General features: G+C 35.2%; 1 non-coding gene across 1 annotated transcript; it reads left to right on the top strand.

The window, feature by feature from the left end:
- Positions 1-9,770: 9,770 nt before the first annotated feature.
- TRNAR-CCU (transfer RNA arginine (anticodon CCU)) lies at positions 9,771-9,843 on the top strand. The gene has a single exon. It is a non-coding gene; the product is annotated as a tRNA-Arg (tRNA).
- Positions 9,844-17,606: the final 7,763 nt, after the last annotated feature.

Here is a 17,606-nt window from a genome sequence, read left to right as displayed (position 1 = left end):
TAAAAGTAACGCGATAAAACTTTTGAGAAATTCCCTTCCGGTGGTGAAAAAAAAAAAACTTAGGAACAAACGAAATGCAAAAATAAAAAAAAGGGAAAACGGAAAACGAAATTCCATCAGTACATTTAACTTACGAGTCAGTGCACTAGTAGTTACGAGAATAATGAAGCCGCTCATTAAGACAGCATCGGATTCAAAATATACTTTAGATTATACTTTAAAAAGTCATTTCTTTATCAATCCTTCTCTATTTTAAAATTTGCTACAGACAGGGGTGGTATCTCAAATGTCTTACGTGGACCAGTATGAAACTTCAAATTGCTTAAAAACTATTTGGTTTCGTCTACAATAGTCCACCACTCGGCCAGGTAGTTAGGTTGCACATAACTGTAATCCTAAAAACGACTCGTAGCAAGAAGAAATTAATTTTCCAGTATGCCTCAAGAGTTCCTTTACCGTTTTTCAGCCATTTCCAGAAAATGTATAATGACAATTTCAGCGTTAATCTATAAAATGTGAAAAATATACCCGCTCCCCTGAAGCAAGGTTGACTGATCCTCTCTAGGAAATGATATATCGCTGAATGAGGTACCAGCGTGGTGCAAGAACTCCGAAAGGTGTTATGAAGCATGAACGCATCATCTATTTTCATTAACCGTGGATGCTGTAACACATGACTGCAATATTCACTCGTCCGACTTTTTTTCATCATATGTATGTCTGTGTATGTATGTGTGTAAGCATCTGCGTGGGTGCATATGTGTGTGTGTGTGTGTGAGTTTGTAAAATTCATATACATTTTACTAGGGCTGGAAGAGACCCATCTTCATCATCTCAATTCTTTTTATCTTCACCTTTCTTCTGGACGCGTATGGAATTTCATAACTGGAATCTACGCGCTCTCTTTGATAAAACCAACAAATTGAGCTTGAGACTATATACTTAATTTCATCCAAATATCATACAGCTTCCCCAGTCGTGCAAATGGATTTGCTTTTGAACATTAGAGGTGAATGAGATTACAAGAAGCCTAAGTAGCGTAAAAGAATTCAAAGCTGAGATTGAAATGCCATTAAGCCAAGGAAATGTCATAGAGAAGTGACTTTGAAGGTAGGAACCGTAGGACGCTGTTTGTTAGAAAGCCAAGGATAGTCTATGGGCCACCAAAGGTAAGTTATGAGATACTAAAGACAACAAATAACTCAAGTAACGAAGTACTTACGTACCATCGCTTTTCTGAAACGACTTCTCTGTAGTTTTAAAGCTACGTTACCCTAAAAGTCACCGTTTCTTCGCTCTTCGCCTGAGCGAGAGAGTGGCCCCGATGTGACCCCTCGCATCAGATCAGGGGGGCACAGCCCCCCTCAAGAGGGATTCAGAAGATTCTCAATCCCTTCATCGATCTTCATTTGTTTCCCGTCAAAGCGCTGAACACCGGAAAGGCAAACAGTCCCGCACAAAAAGTTGGCGGCCCTTCCCCTCTTTTCTCGTCTTTGTTTCTTTTTTTCTCATTTCTCCCCTCTTCATTGATCTCCAGAGAGGTTATTATTAACGTTTCCGAGGTTTTATTTCCGTCCGCTCTCATTTATGGCGAAGGATGATTGCCTTCATTCAAAATCGGTGAAGTATTTTATGTCGCAATATTAGCAACGATTACAAAGACATATTGTATAAAGCATGATTTTTCAGTGAAAGAATAATAAATTGCAAAACGCATACGAGGTAATTAGAAAAATGCGTTATTCTCGAGGGAAATATAAGAAACAGAAGACAATCACCTAAAAAAACTGTGGTATAGGTTTACAAAATTATGGAAGGTAACAAATATAATACAAATTGTGATAGATCACAAAAATCTACCTACTAAAAGTAACAGTAAACAACAACCCTTAATGAGGTGAAATTTTTTACCATAACACAAAGCACATCGCTCATTTAGTTGAGTATAAAACAGAGCAGCCAGTGGACAGAAAATGGAAATGAAAATAATAAAACTGCCTCTGGTTGTATTTATCCGGAGGGGTGGGCGTGAAAGTGGTGGTCAAGGATACGGCGATACCAAGATTGACTGGAACCTCTCCCAAGTAAACCAGGTAACTGGTTTATGTCCTGCTACCGACGAATACTAGAACACCTCTACAACAAAAACTCCAAATCACGATAATGACACCGACGATCAAGGCCCAGGACCAGAGGCCTTAAAGAACTAAGCCCGCTGGTTACCCGGAGCTAACCCCTTGTCAGGCGATCATCGGCATTACGGCAGATGACCATTGACCATAATAATAATAATAATAATAATAATAATAATAATAATAATTTTACACGACATTCGAAACTTCAACACCCATGAATATATACGATTTTCAAAGCACGTCTACATTAATCACAGACTCCAATCCCTCCTACGTTATTCGGATACATCCTCATTTCTGGTTACCGAAGAAGGATGAAATGCCGGATGAGACTACCCAGTCATTCATCATCTGCCGGGTCCCATTCATCACTTACTAGTAATTTGCCTTCATCAGCGGTTGTTACGTACGGGCCTGTGAGGAGCAGCCTAGATATTTACCTGTGAGAAGGATTTTGGAGATATGCGGGAAGGAGGTCAGAACTACGAACGATATAAAATGGTTTTGGGAATATTGTACATTCATTGACATTTTACCAAATTATATGTATGTTATTCATGCTTATACATACTTCAGTATAGTATGTATGTTATTCATGCATGTACATAAGTTAAGTATATCTTAGTTTAACCAGACCACTGCACTGAGCTGATTAACAGCTCTCCTAGGGCTGGCCCGAAGGATTAAATTCATTTTACGTGGCTAAGAACCAACTGGTTACCTAGCAACGAGACCTACAGCTTATTGTGGAATCCGAACCACATTATGACGAGAAATGAATTTCTATCACCAGAAGTAAATTCCTCTAATTCTTCATTGGCCGGTCGGAGAGTCGAACGCTGGGCCAACAGCGTGCTAACCGAGAGCTCTACCCACCCCTCCAATGAAGAACCATGCATGTACATACTTCAGTATATATGTATATGATGTACATACTTCAGTATATTTGCATATGTTATTCCTATACCTACATACTCCACTACGTATTTATTTGCGTGTGTGTTTTCGAATCCTGGTTAGGCAGGAGGAATAAATACACATAATTCCTTTTGTATGTAGGTTATTCCAAGGGTAAAGTGAATGTGATATGAAGGGGTTGTTTGTCGTTCGGTATTTAGCAGTATATAAATGTCATGCGTAAAATGCATAAACTGACATTTGACCGACGGATATTAAACGGGACGAATATTTCCCCACATGAACGCATGATAGAAAGGGCATTTGATCTTTGTTATGTTTACTATTTACATTTTGTAAATATATCCCCCCTTCAAGACAGTTAATCTGCATCAGTTTTTTTTTTTTTTGGTAACTGCTTTGTAAGATAAACTATGCAAGTTATAAAAGTGTATCACATCATGATAGAAAAATCGTTACTGGGCACAAAATCTAGTCTGAAATATCTTTATCATTATGCAGTGTGTATATGTATGTGTATATATATATATATATATATATATATATATATATATATATATATATATATATATATATATATATATATATATATATATATATATATATATATATATATATATATATATATATATATATATATATATATATATATATATATATATATATATATATATATATATATATATATATATATATATATATATATATATATATCCACAGGAGAAAAGAGAATAAAACACTCTAATAGCTCGATAATTTCGCCTTCCACCAGGCCTCTTCAAGAGCTTTATTACAACTAAACAAAATAAGTATATATACATAAAAATCACAAACATTGTTTCTCACCGAAAAAAAATAACACAACATTTGTCAAAACTAAAATTAGATTGTTTAGATGATAAACAAATGGTTAAGATTTAACAATTCTGTTTAGTTGTAATAAAGCTCTTGAAGAGGCCTGGTGGAAGGCGAAATTATCGAGCTATTAGAGTGTTCTATTCTCTTTTCTCCTGTGGACTATATTCACATATCTCATCTTCGTGGTATGAAGATTATATATATATATATATATATATATATATATATATATATATATATATATATATATATATATATATATATATATATATATATGATGATTATTATCACTTTTGTACGTGATTCATTTATCACACATTACCACAGGTGAAAAATAAGAAACGGGGTGTAGGTCCTGACCGGTTTCGACTTTATTTCCAAGCCATTGACGAAGGACTGATACAGAGTATGAGACATCACAAATATATATACTACAAGAATAGTACTGACGAACATACACAACCGTTAGAGACTCCATATCCCTACTCAGGCCGGTGTCCAGGTAGGAGTGGCCTTTAAAACTCATTTGGCTAAAAATCACAATAGACTCTCAGGGGACATGGGTGATAAACAGACCATACCCCACCTCAGATCCACACCTGACAGGTGTCATGGAGGCGGAGTTTGGAAACTCATTAACATTACTACCCTCGTACTGTGTTTACAAATATGATAATCCTATTTTCATACATCTCTACTGCCTACCTTAAAGTTTAAACAATTTACAAATTTCTTTTGATATTAAAGGATCAAGTTTATACATCCCTTGACTGATATTCATATTATGGTTGTAACTTTCTTTTATAAAGCTAGATTCAATGATGTTCCTTTCCAGTGCATTATTAGAATATACAATCCTTTTGCCCCTTCCCAGTTGATAGCATGATTGTTCTCACTAACATGTACAAATATACCACTGTTCCCTTGTGCATATCTCACACATTTCTTATGCTGTTCAATTCTTTTTCCAGTGCTTTCCCGGTTTGGCCAATATAAAAGTTGTCACAAGACTTACACGGAATTTTATATACACACCCTTTAGTATTGTCTGGGGAGTTCTTGATAAGTACATTTTTCATTGTTGTATTGTTCTTAAATGCGATATTAACACCAAAATTCTTAAGAAGATGAGGATATCTTTCATATTATTATTATAAGGCAAAACAAGCAAATTTTTGTGTTGTAAGGTTCTTTCTGGTTTTGATACATAGTCTTTTTGGCGCGTCAAATGCACTGTTTAATACACTATCAGGATATTTCAATTTCTTGCCTGCATTCCTAATCATATCTATTTCATCATCAATATATTCAGGGCTACATACCCGTAATGCTCTTAAAAACATAGATGAAAACACTGACTTTTTTAACCTTATTGCTTTGTCCAGAATAGAAATGCACATAGGAAGAAATATTAGTGGGTTTTCTATACACACTATATTTAAACCCACTACTATTTCTTCGTATGAGGACATCCAAAACGGTAAGCACCCATCATTTTCCATTTCCATCGTGAATCTAATTGATGGTACTAATTGATTTAACTTGGCAAAAAGTTTTTTACATCTTGGTTCCTGGCCATACACAAATTATGTCGTCAACATACCTAAACCATGATACATTACGTGGGATTATGTTGTTTAATATCTTCTTTTCAAAAAATTCCATATATAAGTTACTTAACACAGGGGATAGAGGGTTTCATTGCCATACCAAAATTTTGAGAGGAAAATTTACCATTAAATTCAAATTTACAATCTTTTATACATAATTTAATCAGTTCAATTAAAGTACTTTTAGAAAATGGGATATCCAGCTGTGTGTTCTCTAACAGTTCAGATAAAACGCCATCAGATCATCTATTGGCACCTTTGTGAATAGTGATACAACATCAAAACTTACAAGCCTGGATTCACTATTAATCTCTACACTATTTAGTTTATTTATCAGGTCCACATTATTCTTGATATTTGCATTTGAGATGGTACCTACTAATGGGTTGAGAATATCTACTAAGTACTTCGCTAGCTTGTATGATTCGGAACCAACTGAACTGATAATTGGTCTGGCAGGAATTTCCGAGAAATATAAAGCCAAAATGAAAAAAAACCTATCAATTAATTCTGAGGCATGGCAGGAAGTCTTCCTCCAACGGGTGATAATTAATTAATTAGTACTTTACTTCAATTTCATCACTTGACCGAAAATTATCAGCAATGTCCCCTGAGAGTCTATTGTGATTTTTAGCCAAATGAGTTTTAAAGGCCACTCCTACCTGGACACCGGCCTGAGTAGGGATATGGAGTCTCTAACGGTTGTGTATGTTCGTCAGTACTGTTCTTGTAGTATATATATTTGTGATGTCTCATACCTGTATCAGTCCTTCGTCAATGGCTTGAAATAAAGTCGAAACCGGTCAGGACCTACACCCCATTTCTTATTTTTCACCTGTGGTAATGTGTGATAAATGAATCACGTACAAAAGTGATAATAATCATCAATGGATACCACGCGCTCCTTCCGATCTTTCTGTGTTCTTTTCCCCATCTTGGAATATGCCGTCAGAGAATTTGCCGACGCCCCCACTCAAGCTCATACCAACAAGGAACACCTGCGGTTTTTACGTGAATGTCGGGATGAACAAGTGATACCAAGATCGTTCATAACCAATTCTTTGCTGAAATTAGAAGACCAACCCTTCGGTGAAATACAACGTGCCATATTGGAAAAACATATCAACATCAAAACATTGGAAACCAAAAAGAATTTTGAAGATCTCACGAGAAAAAGACGACATTTTGAAGCCTCAATACCACCAGATTGGAGAGATTCCTACGTGAATATTGTCATGTGAAGATGAGGAATCAAGTGTATCGGAAACTGAAACGTAAACACGATAATAAAATGAAACTGTTGATTGAAAGAAGCCCTTGGACCAACAACGCCAATCATGAATGTGTCGTCAACTTATCAAACAAACAGCTGGATAGAAATGTAACTAGTGCCTTAGGCTACGGTTTAAACTTTGCTTTATCTCCTGGCGGAAGGAACAGTGTGGAAATAACTAAAGGACTGTGTAATTTGGAAAAATATAGTGATTTAACGAATGAAGAAGTGAACATGGTTAAGGGAGTGATTTATGGAAGTATGAAAAATCAGACACCACAAACGTCCCCAAAAGATTTATGGTTGCTATTAATGAACTGAAAAAGATAAAATATACACATGACAAAAGCAGATAAATCAGGCGCCCTTGTAATTTTAAATAAAAGTGAATATATAGAAAAAATGCAAAATCTTTTAGGTGATGATAACACATATAAAGAATTAAATAAGAACCCGATAGACAATGTGAATAGTGGTTTCAATAAGAAAGTGAAAAACCTGTTAAAAGGTAACGAAAGCCTTATAAAGAAGTTGTGTGTGACCTCTCCATCGCTACCATACATGTATGGTACAATAAAAACTCACAAAGCAAACTTTCCTGCCAGACCAATTATCAGTTCAGTTGGTTCCGCATCATACAAGCTAGCGAAGTACTTAGTAGATATTCTCAACCCATTAGTAAGTACCATCTCAAATGCAAATATCAAGAATAATGTGGACCTGATAAATAAACTAAATAGTGTAGAGATTAATAGTGAATCCAGGCTTGTAAGTTTTGATGTTGTATCACTATTCACAAAGGTGCCAATAGATGATCTGATGGCGTTTTTATCTGAACTGTTAGAGAACACACAGTTGGATATCCCATTTTCTAAAAGTACTTTAATTGAACTGATTAAATTATGTATAAAAGATTGTAAATTTGAATTTAATGGTAAATTTTCCTCTCAAAATTTTGGTATGGCAATGGGAAACCCTCTATCCCCTGTGTTAAGTAACTTATATATGGAATTTTTTGAAAAGAAGATATTAAACAACATAATCCCACGTAATGTAACATGGTTTAGGTATGTTGACGACATAATTTGTGTATGACCAGGGAACCAAGATGTAAAAAACTTTTTTGCCAAGTTAAATCAATTAGTACCATCAATTAAATTCACGATGGAAATGGAAAATGATGGGTGCTTACTGTTTTTGGATGTCCTCATACGAAGAAATAGTAGTGGGTTTAAATATAGTGTGTATAGAAAACCCACTAATATTTCTTCCTATGTGCATTTCTATTCTGGACAAAGCAATAAGGTTAAAAAGTCAGTGTTTTCATCTATGTTTTTAAGAGCATTACGGGTATGTAGCCCTGAATATATTGATGATGAAATAGATATGATTAGGAATGCAGGCAAGAAATTGAAATATCCTGATAGTGTATTAAACAGTGCATTTGACGCGCCAAAAAGACTATGTATCAAAACCAGAAAGAACCTTACAACACAAAAAATTTGCTTGTTTTGCCTTATAATAATAATATGAAAGATATCCTCATCTTCTTAAGAATTTTGGTGTTAATGTCGCATTTAAGAACAATACAACAATGAAAAATGTACTTATCAAGAACTCCCAGACAATACTAAAGGGTGTGTATATAAAATTCCGTGTAAGTCTTGTGACAACTTTTATATTGGCCAAACCGGGAAAGCACTGGAAAAAAGAATTGAACAGCATAAGAAATGTGTGAGATATGCACAAGGGAACAGTGGTATATTTGTACATGTTAGTGAGAACAATCATGCTATCAACTGGGAAGGGGCAAAAGGATTGTATATTCTAATAATGCACTGGAAAGGAACATCATTGAATCTAGCTTTATAAAAGAAAGTTACAACCATAATATGAATATCAGTCAAGGGATGTATAAACTTGATCCTTTAATATCAAAAGAAATTTGTAAATTGTTTAAACTTTAAGGTAGGCAGTAGAGATGTATGAAAATAGGATTATCATATTTGTAAACACAGTACGAGGGTAGCAATGTTAATGAGTTTCCAAACTCCGCCTCCATGACACCTGTCAGGTGTGGATCTGAGGTGGGTATGGTCTGTTTATCAGCAATGTCCCCTGAGAGTCTATTGTGATTTTTAGCCAAATGAGTTTTAAAGGCCACTCCTACCTGGACACCGGCCTGAGTAGGGATATGGAGTCTCTAACGGTTGTGCATGTTCGTCAGTACTATTCTTGTAGTATATATATTTGTGATGTCTAATACTCTGTATCAGTCCTTCGTCAATGGCTTGGAAATAAAGTCGAAACCGGTCAGACCTACACCCTGTTTCTTATTTTTCACCTGTGGTAATGTGTGATATATATATATATATATATATATATATATATATATATATATATATATATATATATATATATATATATATGTCTGTGTGTGAGTTTATATGTGCTTTTATATGATTCGAGGTAAATAACCATTCACAAAACAACTGAGGCATCTTACCATATGAAAAGCGTTACCAAGAGAGAGAGAGAGAGAGAGAGAGAGAGAGAGAGAGAGAGAGAGAGAGAGAGAGAGAGAGAGAGATTACCGGAGTCTCTTGCTATAGAAAGAAGAGAAAAAACGATATGCAAGACATTCCTTCTAAATCACTCTATATTGCAGTAGTGGCTTAATAAATGCAACTGATGTTAGGTAAATTGAGTTAAGAAGGGTAACTATGACCCATGCAATGTACATTTTACAGTCTATTCATGTATCTTATGAATACTAAGAACAGTATTCAGGAAACACTACATCTACCCGTATCGACAACTTACTTTTCTAAAATCAAGTATCAGAATATCGCTTTGAAGCGGCCAACGCTCTTAAAGCGGGAGAATAGCAGCAGCAACAGCAGCAGCGGCGGCAGCAGTAGCGAGAGGCTGCGAACGAACGAACAAACATTTACTCGCTGGCACTCAGTGCCACAAGCCCCTGTGGCCCAATGGATAAGGCATTGGCCTCCTAAGCCAAGGATTGTGGGTTCGAGTCCCACCAGGGGTTGCGGGTAATTCTTTTTATGCTTCAAGTGCGGTTCAAAATGTTGTAAAAAATGCCTTGACGAAATCTAGTTTAGAAAAATTCACCTTTTAGATGAGTTGTTAGGTAAATTCGTTGCACTTTAATTCAGAACAAGGGAATTCTTCTAAAACAACTTGTTGCTAGCTAGCTTCCCATCTTGGAAACAACGTATGTGGAACTCTTTCTACGTCGAGTGATGCACAGTATGAAAACGATTTGAACTAATATTCAGTTTATAACTTATGAACTGAAGATCCTTTTATGTTGAATTTCTTGGCAGTTGGGAAAAATATAATTTTAATCAAAATGACAGTTTCTTTTTTTTGAATTACAAATGAAAAAATAAATTTAGCCTCTCCTCTCTCTCTCTCTCTCTGTGAACGTCAACTGATATGCATTGGATGCATACGGATAACTATATACGCATATAAACGCAAAATATGTGATGTTTTAAAGTAATTTTTAAATGTTTTAATCACTTTTGAATCATTGACCAATATATGCTAGAGATGTCTCAATTCATGGTTATCAACATTCCAAGGTAGTAAGCAACATTTGAAAATTCTACTTGAGGAAAATTATATATATATATATATATATATATATATATATATATATATATATATATATATATATATATATATATATATATATATATATATATATATATATGTTGTGTGTGTGTGTATATATACATATATATATTATACATATATATATATATATATATATATATATATATATATATATATATATATATATATATATATATATATATATATATATATATATATATACACACACACACATATACACACACACATATATATATATATATATATATATATATATATATATATATATATATATGATCATATATATGTATGTATATCTTTTATTTTCAAGAAAGAGAGAGAGAGAGAGAGAGAGAGAGAGAGAGAGAGAGAGAGAGAGAGAGAGAGAGAGAGAGAGAGAGAGAGAGAATTAATGTTATATTTTCGTGTAATCAAATACCAGTTGTAAATCTTTGGCAAATATGAACTAGGATTATGAATGTAAGAGACTGAACTAAAGTACGGCTGCACATACAGTAGGAGATATAATAATATTGTGGTTGTAATTTTAATTTTCATTGCATCTGTGATCTAAGTAATTCTTTTATGTTTGTGGAAAGGATGTGACAATCAAATTCCCTCTTCGCACAGCATCCTAAAAAAAAAAAAAAAAAAAAATTATGAGAGAGAAAAACGTTGAGCTTAACACAGCAAAGAAAAGACGTTACTAACAGCAAGGTAAACAAGGGAAAAATTCCACAACTATGATTTGCCAGTAAACAAACAATCGCTCAGTCGTAACTTCTGATAAAAATCAAGTTGAAATATCTTTGTTGGTGTTTTATGATTATATGAAATATGAATAGCCACTTTTTTTTTTATAATTCAGAGAATATTTTCCAAAACAGAACTTGTATAAAAGGGTCGAGGCCATTACCCAGAAGAAAAAATCTCCTCATAATAAATGATGCCCGAATCCCTCTCTGTAACAATTACCTTTGTTATGATCTTTTGCAGCCTCGGGAGGGTGAGGGCAATTGCCCAGTCATAGATGAATAATGTGGTGTATTATATTTAATTTACACATAAAATTTTTTATGTCATTTTCGCACAGCATTCATGTAAATCTGAAAATAGGAATAAATACTTGAACGGGTGAAGGAATGTCCAGGAAGTATGAAATAATATCGTATCATATATTGTTATTTTAAAAAATGCTTGGCGGAAGAAAATTACTTTTGCAGTTCAAACTTTAATGACGGTCTAATACGAGACTTTTCTGTTAGCTACTCGGAACTAATCTTCAAAGCAGTTTCATTTTTCAGACAGGAACATTCTGAGATGGTAGATCAGAGGCTGGGAGAGAAGAATCATTAAGTTTAGAAATGCTGACGAAAGTACACATAAAACAAGATGCATGATGAAATAAGTAAAAAGTGCGCCGAAGTTTCTTCGGCGCAATCGAGTTTTCTGTACAGCCGCTACAGCGTATAATCAAGACCACCGAAAATAGATCTATCTTTCGGTGGTCTCGGTATAATGCTGTATGAGCCACGGCTCATGAATCTTTAACCACGACCCGGTGGTGGCCTATCCTACATCGTTGCCAGAAGCACGATTATGGCTAACTTTAACTTTAAATAAAATTGAAAACTACCGTGGTTAGAGGGCTGCAATTTGGTATGCTTGATGATTGGAGAGTGGATGATCAACATACCAGTTTGCAGCCCTCTAGCCTCAGTAGGTTTTAAGATCTGAGGGCGGACAGAAAAAGTGAAGATAAAAAAAGTGCGGACCGAATATAGTGCGAACGGACAGACAAGGCCGGTACACTGGTTTTCTTTTAGAGAAAATTAAAAGTACAGCACATGAACGAAAAATAAATAGGCCTCGATGATATGCTTTTAGGAAAAGTAAAGAAAACGTTTGTGTCACTTTAATCAATAATAGAGTAGGAGGTTAGAATTAAGATTAAAGAAAGTAAAGTTAGGCACAAGTCTCTTGATATGCAAACATTGCATTAGATTGTTAAGTTTAAAGACATAAACTTCATATCTTTAAAGAATTGCTACCTAGACATATCGTAAAGAACTTGAACAAACACCTTATTAAAGGCTGGTGCATGCAACCAGAAAGAAAATAAGTTGTGGGAGCTATGGTTGCCGTTCATTGAACGCTAAATCGTGGCTAGGCTTGAGACCACTCGACGACCATAAAATGCAAAAATTTGTTATCTTATTGGCTGTTAAAATATGCATATATTACGTGTGAAAGAGGCTTTAAAACTGAAACAAGAGTATCTTTTCATAGTTCATTGTTGATGACCCTGGGAGCTCGATTAACAAAAGGTGTGGTGAGGAAGGTTGAAATTAGGGTTACATATTTACATTCATCAACAGAGAAGAATTTGAACACCACTCGTTTTATTGAACATGTTAAATCAACTGATATTTAAAACTAAGCTCGATAACAGCTACAGAAACCGAAGTATTGTGCCAGTTCACCGGTAAATTCTTCAAGCATACATCCCTATTACATCAGGATTGTCAGTCTTGTTATCTTTCAAGATGAGTGATATACAGACCTTGAGAGCAGCCATATTAAATGGTGTTTTAAATATTTAGCATCCGGGAATTTAAAACTGAAATACTGTACAAGTACGAGTGTTGAACATGCTTTCTCACCAAGAAGGAGTCATGCCATGAATAGCTGAAGAATGGGTGAGGAAAAACTTTTTAACAGAGGAGAGAGGGTAATTTAGTCACGAAAGCCATGATCTAACTGATTTAAGAACACGATCACAAGACTATACTCAAAAATAGCATCTTCTCTCTAAAAAATCAAAGAAAACCATAGCTGGCAATAAAAGGAGAGCTAAAGTGAGGAAGACTGAAAAATAAACAGAATCAAATTTACAGTGGCCAGTTAACAGAAAAGAGAAACATTTGAATGGAAATACTTGAAAGGAAGTGAAGTACATTACAAAAGCAAGAATATGAGAGATGTTGGTAATGAAGATTACTGGTATATTGTGGTAGTTAAAAAATTATTACCATCTCATTAGAATCAGGAAAGGGAAGGGCCGCACCTACTGTATGTGAGTAGAAATGAATTTTGTGTTCTTTAACGTCCTCTCCCCTGTATAAAACCTTCAAAAATGGTAGGAAATAAGACTGTAGAGACAAGTTTGTCATCCTCAGTTTGCTTTTTTTTATTTTTTTTTATTTCAACAAAATCAAGATGTCTCCAGCTAACTGGTGGAGAGGGACTGTATGGTCCCCAGGAAAATTTGCCACAAACAGTTCTCGTGGTATCGTTTAGAGAAGAGCTGTTAGAAACATCTAAAATTTACAGCTCAATTACTTTGTTGATTGTGTTACACAACAATATGTTGAAAAATACTGACAATTTTAGAGAATACAAAATTATGTTTGAAAAATTAAATATTATTGTTATTATTATTATTATTATTATTATTATTATTATTATTATTATTATTATTATTATTATTATTATTATTATTCAGTAGATGAAACCCATTCGTATGGGAAAATCCCATAGGGGCCATTGACTTGAAATTCAAACTTCCAAAAAATATGGTGTTCATTAGGAAGAAGTGAGAGGAAGTAAAGGGAAATACAGAAAGAAGAGATACCACTTATTAAAAAAGAAAAAAATAAATCAGTAAATAGATAAATAGATAACAATATATCAAAATGCAAGAAGAATACTGCATATTGGTGATGCTGTACAGCGAATCTTGTTGCTCTCGGCAGATAAAGGGGATCAGGGATCAATTGTGAATGTGAAAGATCTCTGTTGAAATACAACTTATGAAAAAGTGGCAAACAAGAGACCATCCGTCGATGGTCCAAGTCATAAATGCTACTGTTAGGAAACAGAAACATACCACCACGAACCATTCTATCTAAAAGAGATAAATCTCTGGCATAAACAGACATCTACACCGGAGAACAGTATTCCAGTAAAGGAAGCACAAATGACCTAAAACAGGTTACATTGATTTTATCGCTGTTATAAATATATGCGGCCTTATAAACAATGCCTAACTTTCGTGCGGCACTTGCTGAAACTTTCATTAGCTGTTCCCCAAAGATTAGATGTGAGTCAAAAGTTACACCTAGAATACTTTTTGTTTTACTGGAGTTCGGCCTCATATTCCACCGACTACACCATCCCCTGATCCGTTCTATGTCCCGATTGAGGCTGAGGGCAGGTTCATTTCTCATAAGTGGAGACTTTACTACACCCGCAAGTGTTGCATCATCAGCATTCTGAACAATCTTGTTTTCCAGGCCAACAACTTGTATACACTAAAAATAGCAGTGGACCAAGAACACTACCCCATGGAACTCCAGACAAAATAGGTCTCTGTTCACTAAAGATCCCATCCACAACAACTCGCTGCTGCCTACCTGTAAGGAAATCTTGAAGTAATCCTAAAACATATCCCTCTAACTCCAAGATTACGAAGTTTATAAATAAGTGCCTTGTGATTTACTAAATCGATAGCAGCACTAAAATCTATTTGAATTACTCTGCACTCAAAACCTTTATCATGGCTCCCTTGCAAATGGCATGTAAAGTCCAAAAGAGCATCGCAGTACCTAACTGCTTCCTGTATGCATATTGACTATCAGCTAACAATCCTTTAGATTCCAGATACCTATGTAGTGGCTTAAAAGTAAATTTTTCAGCAACTTTGGAGAGCCCAGGGAGAATAGAGATTGGCCTGTAGTTACTGCAGTCTGCAGATATGGCATGGTATTACTAAGCTTGTGCTCATCCACAAAGATGATATGTCGACATAAAAATCTGTAGAATCTACTAATCTTGGGAGACAACACACCAGAAACTTTTTTAAAAAACAATGGAAAGAAACCATCAGGATCTTCTCCACACCAGCTATCGAGATTATACAGAATTTTCTTAACATCCCTGGAGCAAAAGGCAAATTTTGTAAGATTAGGTTCAGGATGACAAATATCAGGGAGAGGGACATCCTCAGTTGATTGCCTAGATACAAAAGCTCGATGAAGCAGTTCAGCCTTTTCCCTAGGACCAATAAACAATCTACCATCATCTGATAGTTGTGGTGGAATGGAAGATAAGCCTGACCCAAAGATAGATGATGCCAATTTGGTTCATCACAGATGAGGCTGAGTAATTCATTCAAGTTTCCTCTTCAAGGAATTATAGTAATTTCTCTTGGCTGTATGGTAAGCTCCATTTGCAGCACTGTAAGACTCAACAAAAATGGTGTAATACCATGGCTGGTCATTTGTCCTGAATTCTATGACCTTTCTAGAGACACATCTTATTAAAATAGCCCTCAGAATTTCATTTAAATTCTTCTTGAATTTAACAACTGAAATTTAAATTCTTCTTGGGATCAGGATCTTTTTCCAATACAACAACTGAAAAGATTATGTCCATCTCAATGGAGCCATTATCAGGAGTAACTCGATCCCAGTTGACTCTGGATTTCAGCGACACCATTTTTCCAATGGTGGAATTAGGAATATACTGATTGAAAGATATGTCCATCTCAATGGAGCCATTATCAGAAGTACCTACATATTTACAGACCTTGGACTTGACAATAGCTGGAACGTCTGTGAATGTGAAGTCTAAGCTATTACAAGAAATGTGCGTGGGTTCCTCAGTTAGCTGGACAAAATCGGATACACAGAACTTGAGAGCAGACCGGCCACGTTGATCTCTGGAATTTAAATTTAGCCACTCACTGTGCTTTGCATCACAGTCTCCACAAATAATGAATGACGCTTTTGAATCCTGTGACTGAGCCATACTAATCCTTTCCAAAGACAGCCATATATAGAATCGTCGATATTTGGATTGTGATAAACAACAAATGCATGAACATTGTAGAACTTGCTGAAAATTTTAAAACAAAGAACTTCGTGGCAACTACACCCCAGATTTTTCTGACAAGAAATAGGTCGTCCGGACTTAGTGTCTACAGCCATAACCTGCACATGTGGGATGTTACGATGATAAATAAAATCAGGGCCATCAAACCCTGAGATTAAAAACTCAACTTTTGACTTGTTACTACTTATAAGAGTCTCCTAAAAGAATTAAAATCAACATAAAATCAATATTAAAACTGATAAACAGGCTCATAACAATAGTAACATTGTAAAAATCAACAGAACAATAAACAACAATACCATCAACAACATCAGCATTTACATTATTTACAAAAATTCTGTTGAGAGCATAAATAAACGCCACCATACGTCATTAAAAAAAATGCTGGGAGCAACTGGTCAAAAAGGTGGGGCCAGCACACCTTGTAAAGCAAAAGTAATCCACCAGGTATGCCACAACAACTGGGGGAGGACAGTCAGGACGGATTTAGAAATAAAACACTCAGAAGAAAAGATTAGGTAAAGACGAAGGCACTTTCCTGATAATCCACCAAGCAACTTTTGCTTTCTCATCAGCTTGTCCTACACACTTCGAAAAAACAGGAAAGTGACCGAAAAAGAGGATAAATGCCTGATTGTAGCCTCAGGCACGGGAACTCAAACCCAAAACCAGGGAAGGCCACGGCACAATGGAAATGGCACAGTACAAGGTTGGAGAACAAGGTTTGTATTCAGAGTAGCCTTCTCTTGGAAAGGTTGCCTTCCAAGGCTAAAAGCTCCTTCTAATCATTTGTTTGATTTCGGAGTGTCCTTCTCCTAAAAGAGTTGCCTGCCAAGGCTGAAGAGTCTCTTTTAACCTAACTCGTGTTGGCAGGGACGTCACACCCTGAAGTGAATGTTGCTAAGAAAAGCTACATTAGCCCAATACCCAATTATGTATAAATAATGGATATTTGTTACGTAAAGAATTGTGTGAAAAATAACCTAATAAATATAAATTATACATATGTGTAATTATACTTGTGTACCCGAACTTTAAAAAATTGCGATAATACAAGGGAGGGTCTAATCAAGTCCAGACCCTACGGACGTTACATACTGTTTAAAAGTTTGGACCAAGGTACCTTCATTCTATATACTTATATATAGGAAATGGAGCAGAGTTAAATATGTGTTGATCTAATGTCTATCATTTCGATGACTTTAATCTCGGAATTAAAATACACAATTACTACTTTACCTTGAGGAATGAAGTTGGTATTTGGAAATACCTTAT

This window comes from Macrobrachium rosenbergii, chromosome 41 (assembly GCF_040412425.1).
Source record: "Macrobrachium rosenbergii isolate ZJJX-2024 chromosome 41, ASM4041242v1, whole genome shotgun sequence".
In the NCBI taxonomy this organism is placed as follows: Eukaryota; Metazoa; Arthropoda; class Malacostraca; order Decapoda; family Palaemonidae; genus Macrobrachium; species Macrobrachium rosenbergii.
This window is presented reverse-complemented; position numbering and strand designations above follow the sequence as displayed.